Raw genomic sequence first — 12373 nt, forward strand, 5'->3', positions numbered from 1 at the left:
AAATTAGCTTGATAAGACTAATGAATCAGATCCCCGGAAAGGATAAACTCCTTAAAGATTAAAAATCATCTTTTAAGCATGATATTACTCAATCCTTGAGATTGACCTTAAAGATTGAGAATTACAAACTCATGGAATTCAATGATATCTAAACTCGAGCTTGAACGAGAAAATATTTTGATCAAAATTAAAACCGATTTGTTTTCTGAAAACCTATTTTCAATGCGTTCATTACCATTGAACGTAAAATCCTAGGAATTCACCTGGAATTCATTAGGTCACCTGAACCAAATCGGGTGTCAACCGTAAGAACGGTGGTTGCATAGCATGGTCAAAGACAGGACCTTGTGTCAGACCGAAAAAAGTTATAGGATGATCTTTACTATTGCTCCTACAAAGGATAGTAATTGCGTCCGACACGTTATAGACCATAATTAAATGCATGTCATTAGACATTGCCTTAACAGTTTCTTATTCATCACTTTCCTTTACAACCGGACGGTAGTTTGCCGAAAGGTAATATACGGGACAAGTGAACTGGACGTGTTGCTTTCCCAATACAAGGTTAGCAAGTGGGTAACACAAAACCACAAGTGTTGAGCTAAAATTTTCAAATCTGAAACCCACACAACCCACAAAAATAATTTGCAAACACCGGTGAAGGGTTATTCCGAAAAACTTATCTAGGGTAAAAACTAGATTGAATTTTCAAAAGATCAAATGTTTTCATAAAGATCCAATTTCCTTACGGATCTAAATTTTCATAGTCATGTGGGACTGTAAACCGCCTTTCAAATGTGCACTTTGCTTTGGAAACCGAAAGTAAATCGGCTATTTGATTGCAAGTGTCGTTGACCTAAACCCGAGGCAACTGTGGATGACACACCCACCTTTAACCATGGTTCTATCGTTACTATCATTGTTTATACCACCATATCAAAATCACTAATGTACAAAGTGTGATGAATAAAAAAGTGATTCATGTATGTTTTTATTTCAAGTTCTGTATTGCTTGAGGACAAGCAACGCTCAAGTGTGGGGATATTTGATAAGGCTAAAAAGGAACATATATTTCATAGCAATATCCCTCCTAAATAATAGATTTTTATATGTAATTGTATTATATTTTCATTGTAATTGTTTAAATAAATAAATGTGAAGACGAAGCACGAAGATTAAAGAATTGAAGAAAAAGTGCCACTAAAGCCTGAAAAGTGCCACTAAAGCCATAGTACACTTAAAAGTGCCACTAAAAAGTGAGTACAAGACTCGCACGGATTTTGAAATTTAAGGAGAACAATTTTTGTGCAAATTACAAATCGCGAAACGTAAAGTGCACGATATAAAATAGTACGAAAGGACGTTTGAAAATCCGGAACCAGGACATGAGTCAACTCTCAATGCTCGATGCAACGGACTAAAAATTACGAGTTAACTATGCACGAGAATATAATATAATATTTAAATAATTATATTAATTATTTAAATATTATAATTATATAAATAATATGTCGGCAAAGCAAAGTTCCAAACTTGGATGAGCTGTATTCACGATCTCTGCGACTCGCGGAGATCCCAGCCTTTTTCTATCGCGACTCGCGGAGCACAAGATTTCAGAAATGCCTATAAAAGGCTCGAGCATTTGGCCGAGTAAAATAACAATAATAATAATAATACTCCGTAAGATAATAAATAAATAAATATATAATAAATATATATATATATATATATATATATATATATATATATATATATATATATATATATATATATATATATATATATATATATATATATATATATATATATATATATATATATTTATATAGGTTAGTGTTATATTAGATTAGTTTGGGTTATGTAAAAGTTATTTTTACGGGTTTGTAAGGTCTGAGCTCTGTTCGTGTAGCACTACGCGATAAATAATCAATGTAAGCTATGTTCTCCTTTTTAAATTAATGTCTCGTACTTAAGTTATTATTATGCTTTTTTGAGCCAAAGTAATCATGATGTTGGACTAAATATTAAAGATGGGGTAATTGGGCTTTGTACCATAATTGGGGTTTGGACAAAAGAACGACACTTGTGGAAATTAGACTATTGATTATTAATAGATGGGGGGTATTGTCTAATTGAGTGACAACTCATTGGAGTCTGTCGAACCTATCTTCAAATTAATTAACCTAATAATTAATAATGATTATGGTTGTCCTATTTAGTGACGTTCATATGGAATCTATTATAATCATTTAATTAATTATTCGGGTTGGGTAATTGATTATTCAAACTGATCAAGTGGGTAAATTAATATTCATATCTAATCAAAACAGGGGTGGATTACATACAGTGATAACTGGTGTAATTGTTGACAGAAGTGATAACTGCGTCACAGTTTAAATCCTTAATTAGTTGGAATATTTGACTTCGGGTATAAGGGTAATTTGACGAGGACACTCGCACTTTATATTTATGACCGATGGACTATTATGGACAAAAACCATATAGGTATCAAATAAACCAGGACAAAGGACAATTAACCCGAGTAACAATTAATTAAAATCAAAACGTCAAACATCATGATTACGAAAGTTTAAATAAGCATAATCCTTTTATTTCATATTCTATCGCAATTTTATTTATTGTTATTTTATTTATCGTCATTTATATATTTTACGCACTTTAATTATTGTCATTTATCTTTACGCTTAAAAATATAAAATCGACAAACCGGTCATTAAACGGTAAAAAACCCCCTTTTATAATAATATTACTACTTATATATATATATATATATATATATATAAATATAGTTTTATAAAAATATAGTACGTAATCACTAGCTCCCTGTGGAACGAACCGGACTTACTAAAAACTACACTACTCTACGATTAGGTACACTGCCTATAATGTTGTAGCAAGGTTTAGGTATATCCCATCCGTAAATTAATAAAACTTGTGTCATATTTTGTAGTATTTTGTATTAAAAATAATACTATTTCGTACCCTCACGCTACATCATCAGTAGGAATATAGTTTCTACCTATTTGTTGGCAATAAGCTATGATTTGGTTTTGATGAACTTGCCAATCTTCAAATGCTCGATGTCTAGCATTTTCGTACTCTTGTGAAGCTATAAACCTTTGCATTTCTGTCATTTCATTTCCTCCTCCCACATTACTTGGCTGTTGGTTTCTCTCAACCTGTGGATGTCTACCATGGTATTGTACTGCAGCGTTATTTCGCCTCTTCAAAACCTTCGCACCATGGTATACATTTAAACCTATTATATCGCGGGGTTCTGGTTCTTCGACTAATAATCCCCCCCGACTTATATCCACACCGAGATATTCAGCACTCAAAGTAATAAATATACCACCTCCTATTATGCTATGCGGTCTCATCCTCCTAACCATAGCTGATAAATAATAACCCACACAATAAGGTATACTTACAGCGCTTTGTGGGTCTCGAATACACATGTGGTAAAATAAATCCTGTTAATTTATCTTTTCCTTATTCTTACCTCTTTGTGTAATCGAATTAGCTAAAAACCTATGAATTACTCTTAATTCAGCTCTATCTATATCCAAATAAGAGTAATTTCCCCCTTTGAATCGGTGATGGCTAGTCATTTGACTCCATACACCATGCGTATCAAAATTTTTGTCTATCTTTATACCATTTAGTATCAACCCTCTACAATCGACAGATGCTAACTCCTCAGGCGTATATATACGTAAAGCCTGAGCCATGTCTAGTAAATACATGTGGCGCATCGAACCTCCCAACAAAAATCTAATAAAAGATCGATCGGTTAAACTAGCTACCTGATCATTTAATTCTATACTACACAATAATTCTTCACACCATACTTTATATACAGGTCTACGCATGTTGAATAACCGTACCCAATTGTTAAAAGTAGAATTACCATACCTCTGTGCAAGTAATTCCCTAATTGGCACGGCCAATTCTATAGCTTCTAATGGTCCCCATTCTATGACCCTAGGTACTTCAATAGCTTTAGAATGAAGAGTATGCAAACCCCTTTGGTATTTTGGATAATCTATCCAAAGTCTGTCAAATCTCAGGTTCGGGTGCAAATCTTCCAAGTGCATATCAGAAAATGTCATGACTGGATGAGGTATATCTTGTTTGTAGTAGTTATCCACCTCCTGTTGTTCCGCATTTTCAGCAGGAGCATTGCGAGCTTGGGATGAAGATTCACCCCTTTCAGTCGTTTTTCTTGAGTAATTCCTTGATAGCATCCTTCTCAACATGATTTTAGTAAAAGATTTGATGATTAACGGTCAAAAATTGCGATTTTGGGAGTTATTTTTCGGATTTTTTCGGGTTTATTTCGCAGTTTATGTGGTGTGGGGATGGGGACTGATCAGTTCAGCTCGTTTTATTTTTTTTCTGGGTTTTGGATCCTCCGCGACTTGCGGTGTTTTTACCCTTCAAACTCCGCGAGTCGCGGAGTTTGTACTTTTTTTTTTTAAACATCTTATACTAATTAAAACAATTAAGTAATTAATTTTAAAATTTTGTTTCCCTTGTTATTTAGGACGAGGTCGTTTCGGATCGATGTCCTAGTCCGTCCTTCGACAAAATTTTAAAATTTGTCTTTTTGTAGCGATTGTTTTAAAAGCTAAGATTTTTGGGTTTTTTTTAATGTTTTTGGCATACTTTAATTCAATAAGATTAAAAATAATGATAATAAAAGTTCTCGTCCCTCCCTCGGGTAAAGCAATTTCGGTTCAACGACCTAGTCTTCAACTTACGACGAATTTTAAAAATCATATTTTTAACTTAGCGAAATAAAGTAAATTTTTGTTTTTAAATTCACACAACTTAAATATAAAATTCAAAATTAATATTAAAAATTCACACCAAACTTACAATTTAAAATGCATAAAAATAAAATTCATATTTTAAAAATTAAAAATTCACACCAAACTTAATTTAAAAATTCATATTATAAATTCACACCAAACTTATATTAATTTTTCAAATATTTACAATTTTAAATATATTGATTTTACAAAGTTTACAATATTAATTTAAGATTTATATATTAATTTTAAAAACATGGTAAAAATAAAATTAAAAATCTTTTTGGCTTTTATCCCACTTTAATCAATCAAATATTATCAAAAATATGCGCCCCTCTTTTCGGTAAAGTAATTTCGGTTTCATGACCTAATTTAACTCATGACGAAATTTTGAAATATTTTGGGTTGATTGATTAAAGATTTTTATACCTTAAGAATAAACGTTAAATTTCACCGTGATGTAATAAATTTTTGAATAATATCAATAATTTCGGTCGCCAAACCTAATTTTATTCAATACCAATTTAATACTTTATAGCGAACAAATTAGCGTTTATTATTAAAAGGTTAAAAATAAAAATAAAAACTGTACAGACTTACCTGTGAGATAGTATTCTTAGTTATATGATCTATCCCATTCAAAAGATAGTCGGTTTAATTGGTTTTCCATGGCTACATAGGCGTAACCTCGAGCATTCAATGTTTTTTCTTCTAAACATATGAACGGTCCGTCTCTGCATAAAGTAACAAATTCGATATTTGAATAGGTTTGATTATTTGAACATTTACCTCCATGTGACCATTTTCCGCATTTGTGACATCTTTCTAGGTGTCGTGCTCTTCTTTTCGCTGCGGATTTTGATTTTCCTTTACCAAATTGTAACTTATTATCTTCGCATCTGGATTCTTTTCTTACTCCGTCCAATCTTTCTCTGATTACTGATACTATTTCACTCGGTAGTGTGTCATTATTACGTTTAGTGATCAAAGCGTGTAGCATTAGACCATGGTTTAGTTCACAGGCAGTCTTCATTTCCTAAAAAAAAATAAAAATTCAGAATGGGGGGAGAAGACAAGTTCTTTAGGGTCTGCTAGGGAAAGACCATTCGGGTTCTATTTTCGAGAACTACACGAAAACAGACAATCTAACTCTAACATAAATACATAAAATCCTTTAAAGATTTGATTCTCCCCACACTTAGTTAGCTGTGGTATCGAAATTGTGAATAACTTCGTTGTCAACTTCCATTGGACTATCTATGTAGTGTTTAACTCTGTGACCATTAACTTTAAATTTAATCCCATTTGAATTTATTAATTCTATCGTTCCGTATGGGAAAACTCTTTTGACTATGAATGGTCCAGACCATCTTGATTTCAATTTTTCAGGAAATAGCTTGAATCGTGAATTGAAAAGAAGAACTCTGTCTCCTTCTTTAAATTCTTTTAAACTTCTGATTCTTTTATCATGCCATTTCTTCGTTCTTTCCTTATAGATTAACGAATTTTCGTATGCTTCATGTCTTAATTCTTCTAATTCGCTTAGTTGACTTAATCGTAGACGTCCAGCTTCATGTAAATCAAGATTACATGTCTTCAAAGCCCAAAATGCTTTGTGTTCAATTTCTACTGGAAGATGACATGCTTTTCCATAAACGAGTCTAAAAGGTGTGGTTCCAATTGGAGTTTTGTAGGCTGTTCTAAAAGCCCAGAGTGCATCCTCCAATTTAATGGACCATTCCTTCGGATTTGATCCTACGTTTTTTTCTAGAATACGTTTTAAAGCTCGGTTGGTATTTTCAACTTGTCCACTTGTTTGTGGATGATAAGCAGTGGAGATTTTATGAGTTACTCCATATCTTTTAAGAACTTTCTCAAGTTGATTATTACAGAAATGAGTTCCCCGATCACTTATTAAAGCTTTCGGTGTTCCAAACCTTGCAAAAAGACGTTTTAAAAAGTTGACTACAACTCGTGCATCGTTAGTTGGGAGAGCTTGTGCTTCCGCCCATTTAGATACATAATCAATGGCTACGAGAATGTAGAGATTATTATGAGATTTTGGAAATGGACCCATAAAGTCAATACCCCAAATGTCAAATACTTCACATACTTGGATGACATTTTGTGGCATTTCATCACGTTGACTTATTTTTCAGGCCCTTTGACAAGCATCACAGGATTTGCAAAGAAGGTGTGCGTCTTTGTAAATTGTAGGCCAATAGAATCCAGCTTCATAAACTTTTCTTGCTGTTAGTTGAGGCCCATAATGCCCTCCTGTTGGTCCTGTGTGACAATGGTTTAAAATTTTACTAGCTTCATCTCCGAATACACATCGGTGTATTATTCCATCTGGACAACTTTTAAATAGATGTGGATCTTCCCAAAAATAGTGTTTTATATCACTGAAGAATTTCTTTTGTTTTTGGTACGACAATCCTTTTTCAAGGAATCCACAAACTAAGTAGTTTGCATAGTCTGCAAACCATGGGATTTCATTATAATCTATCTTCGATAGATATTCATCAGGAAAGTTGTCTTGTATGGCCGATTCATTTAGAACTTCTAATTCGGGATTTTCAAGACGAGAAAGATGATCAGCGGCGAGATTTTCTGCTCTTTTTTATCTCAGATTTCAATATCGAACTCTTGTAAGGGTAAGATCCAACGGATTAATCTTGGTTTAGCATCTTGTTTCGAAAATAGGTATCTAAGAGTAGAATGGTCGGTATAGACCACCGTTTTAGCTAGAACGAGATATGATCGAAATTTGTCAAAAGCAAAGACAATAGCAAGGAGTTCTTTTTCAGTAGTTGTATAATTTGTTTGTGCTCCTTGTAACGTCTTACTAGCATAATATATAGGTTGAAATCTTTTTTCAATCCTTTGTCCTAAAACGGCTCCCATTGCAAAATCACTTGCATCGCACATTAGTTCAAATGGTAGATTCCAATTTGGTGTTATCATGATCGGCGCATTAGTGAGTTTCTCTTTAAAAATATTAAAAGATTTGATACATTCATCTGAAAAGATGAATGGAGCATCTTTTTCTAGGAGTTTATTCATAGGAGTGGCAATTTTAGAAAAATCTTTTATGAAACGTCGATAAAAACCGGCATGCCCTAGAAAACTCCTAACTCCTCTAACATTGGTGGGATGTGGAAGTTTAGCAATTACATCTACTTTAGCTCTATCCACTTCAATTTCTTCTTTAGAAATTTTATGACCAAGAACGATGCATTCTTTAACCATAAAATGGCATTTCTCCCAATTAAGAACTAGATTTGATTGTTCGCATCTAATAAGCATTCATTCAAGATTAGCTAGACATGTTTCAAATGTATCACCGAAGACTGAAAAATCATCCATGAAAACTTCCATGCATTCTTCTATCATGTCGTGAAAAATCACCATCATACACCTTTGAAAGGTTGCAGGGGCGTTGCAAAGTCTAAATGGCATGCGTTTGTAAGCAAAAGTACCATAAGGGCACGTGAACGTGGTTTTCTCTTGATCTTCGGGTGCTATTGGAATTTGAAAATATCTGGAAAATCCATCAAGAAAACAATAGTAACTATTTCCGGCTAATCTTTCCAACATTTGATCAATGAAAGGTAAGGGAAAGTGATCTTTTCTGGTGGCGTCATTTAATTTTCTATAATCAATACATACACGCCATCCTGTTACAGTCCTTGTAGGAATAAGCTCATTTTTTTCATTTGTAATGACAGTCATGCCACCCTTCTTAGGCACGCATTGAACTGGGCTTACCCATGGACTATCAGAGATTGGATAAATTAGACCTGCGTCTAGCAGTTTAATAATCTCTTTCTTAACTACATCTTGCATATTCGGATTTAGTCTTCGTTGGCGTTGCACATACGTTTTATGACCTTCTTCCATAAGGATTTTATGTGTGCAATACGAAGGACTTATTCCTTTAATATCATGAATCTTCCATGCAATAGCTGGTTTATGAGCTTTCAACACAGAAATGAGTTGTGATTTCTCATTTTCAGTAAGAGAAGATGATATTATTACAGGTAATTCAGATTCACCTTGTAAATAAGCGTATTCCAAATGGTTTGGAAGTGGCTTTAACTCTAATTTCGGAGGTTCTTCTATTGATGATTTATATCGATATCTGTCTTCTTCTTTTAGCATTTGAATTTTTCTGTTGTTGGTTCATATCCATTAGCCATAAGTGTAGCTAACATTTCAGCTTCATCAATTTGGTCAGTTCCTTCTCCTAAAGAACATTCTCCTGTTCCTTGTAATTCTGGAAATTCTTCTAATAATTCTGCATGTGCATCTATAGTTTAAATATAATAACATGTATCATCTGCAGATTGTGGTTGTTGCATTGCTCTATCAACTGAAAAGGTAACACTCTCGTCCTCTATACTTAGGGTCAATTTCTTACCGAACACGTCTATCATTGCTTTAGCCGTGTTTAAGAATGGTCTTCCTAATATGAGAGGAACTTGAGAATCTTCTTCCATGTCCAGAACAACAAAATCTACTGGAAATACTAAAGTGCCAACTTTAACTAGCATGTTCTCCATTATCCCTCTAGGATATTTTATTGATCTATCGGCTAGTTGTATACTTATTCTGGTTGGTTTCAATTCTCCAAGGTCTAGTTTAGCGTATAGTGAATACGGCATTAGATTTATACTAGCACCTAAGTCTGCTAATGTTCTATTGAACTAAGACTACCCAGAAAACATGGAATTGTGAAACTTCCTGGATCAGATAATTTTTCTGGTATCTTATTCAACAGCACTGCTGAACAATTAGCATTCATAGTAACAGCCGAGAGTTCTTCCATTTTCTTTCTATTCGTGATCAGATCTTTCAAGAATTTAGCATATCTAGGCATTCCTGAAATCACATCAATGAAAGGAAGATTTACATTTATCTGTTTAAACATATTCAAGAATTTGGATTGCTCGGCTTCAAGTTTCTCTTTCTTCATTTAACTCGGGTAAGGAAGTGGTGGTTGGTATGGTTTAACATAAGGTTTAGCCTTAACTGTGTTATCTTCATTAACCTTTTTAACTACCGGTTATGTTTCCTTATCTTGATCAGGTTGTGGTTCTTGTGGAGTAGGAATAGCTTCATCAGAAGTTACAGGTATTTCAGGTGGTTTAAGTGTTGTACCACGTCTTGTGGTAATGGCTTTAGCTGTTTCATTCCGGGGGTTAGCATTTGTATCACTAGTTAGACTTCCCGATTTTCTTTCACCTATTAATCTTGCTAGGTTACTTACTTCTAATTCCAAGTTTTGAATAGAAGCTTGTTGATTTTCAAATGCCTGAGCATTTTGTTCATTAGTTTGTTTTTGAGATGTGAAAAACTGCGTTTGAGTTTCAACTAGCATTGTCATCATATCTTCTAAATTCGGCTTTTTATCATCGGTTTGTTGTGGTGGTTTGTTTTGAAAATTAGGTCTTTGCTGATTGTAATTATTATTGGATACTTGTTGATTGCTAGGACCTTGTTGGTTGTTGTATGGAATATTTCTGTTATAATTCTGGTTTTGATTGTAAATCTGTCTTGGCAGTTGATAATTATTCTGATAATTATTTCCAGGCCTTTGGTTTATGTATGAAATATTCTCTCTTTGTTCCATTGTTAATTCAATACTGAGACAATCATTTGTCAAATGTGGTCCTCCACACTGCTCACAACTAATTCGTATTGAGTGAATATCCTTAGTCATCTTTTCCATTCGTCTCTCGACAGCATCTATCTTTGCGGAAATGGAATTTAAGTCATGGCTAGAATCGGCTCTAGCTGCTTTAGATGATCTAACGATATCTTTTTCTTGGTGCCACTCATGTGAGTGGGAAGCAGTGTTATCAATAATTTTGTAAGCATCAGTTTCTGTTTTCTTCATAATAGAACCACCAGCTGCTATATCGATGTCTTTCCTTGTAGTGATGTCGCATCCTTGGTAGAATATTTGTACTATTTGACAGGTATCTAAACCATGTTGCGGACATCCTCTTAATAACTTTCCAAATCTTGTCCACGCCTCATATAGAGTTTCATTTGGCTTCTGTGTGAACGTAACAATTTCTCCTTGAAGTCTTACGGCTTTAGATGCCGGAAAGAATTGTTTAAGAAATTTTTCAACTAAAACGTCCCATGTATCAATCGCCCCTTCAGGTAACGATTCCAACCAATCTTTGGCTTCTCCCTTTAAAGTCCAGGGAAATAACATGAGATATATCTGTTCATCCTCAACTTCTCTTATTTTAAATAGAGTGCAGATCCTATTAAAGGTACGAAGATGTTCATTTGGATCTTCCTTCGGCGCACCACTAAATTGGCATTGATTAGTCACCATGTGTAGAATTTGTCCTTTGATTTCATAATCTGGCGCATTAATGTCTGGATGAGTAATTGCGTGACCTTGGCCAGTGCGTTTAGCTCTCATTCAGTCTTCCATACTTAAAGGTTCCAGATTCTCCATAATTGAATTTGTTGAATCGGAATCACTAGAGGATTCTGATTTAATGGTTCGTTCCTCAACAATCTCTGTTTGAATAATTGGTGGTTCCGGAGGAAAATTTAATGGTTCAGGATCTATGAATCGTCCCTGAATATTCTCCGGATTTTCAATTGTGAGGTCGGGTTCAAAAAATGGATTATCGGAAATTTGAACTGGAGTACTTGGTCGACTGGATGACGATTCTAAAGAAAAATCAACGGCGGTTATATTTGCTAAATGTCTTGATCTAGTTACAGGTGGTGAACGTACAAAAGGTGGTGAACGTCTTGCTCGGTGCATTCACTGAATATCCTATTAGTTTTTAAAAAGGAAAGAAAAATTATATAAGTTATCCAATTAATAGACTTTTCTGATTTTGCCCACGTTTCGAATAGCCAAAAGATGCAGCAGAGGGGCAGGATTCGTTTGGTCTCAATATAATTGAGGACTGTTTGGCTCTAATAACCCGGTCCACGTACAAATCCAACTATTACTACGAACCAGAAAATTTTGATGTCTATCAATTTAACCACTTTAAATAAATTTTCATAATTTTAAGAAATTTAGATAAGAAGTAGAATAAAAATCTATGTCCTAAAAACTAGAATAGCGAGAAATAAGAAAGAAAAAGAGCGTGTAGGAAAAAGATCGAAAAATAAAAATAAGAAAGAAAAAGAGTGACTTATAGAACTTAAAAACACTCGACTAACCCAACCTTATTACTATCACTAACTTAAAATTATAATCGCAAATTGAGATTACTAATTGGAATGATAATTGATACATAGGTAAAAGGCGTCTAAAAATATTAAAGCTTACAAGTAAAACGATATCCCAAATGGAAATATCTTAAAAAGAGGTACTAAAACTTAAAAAGGCGTCGCAAAATTCTAAAGTACCTAAATCTTAGTCTAAAGAAAAAGCACTTAAGGAATTTTACGGCAAAGCCTAAAAATCTAGAAGCAAAAAAATAATTATGGCAAAAACTATATCTTAAAACTAAATACGAGCGAAAAATACAAATATTACGCTAAAATAA

Source organism: Rutidosis leptorrhynchoides, chromosome 1 (assembly GCF_046630445.1).
Source record: "Rutidosis leptorrhynchoides isolate AG116_Rl617_1_P2 chromosome 1, CSIRO_AGI_Rlap_v1, whole genome shotgun sequence".
NCBI classification, from domain to species: Eukaryota; Viridiplantae; Streptophyta; class Magnoliopsida; order Asterales; family Asteraceae; genus Rutidosis; species Rutidosis leptorrhynchoides.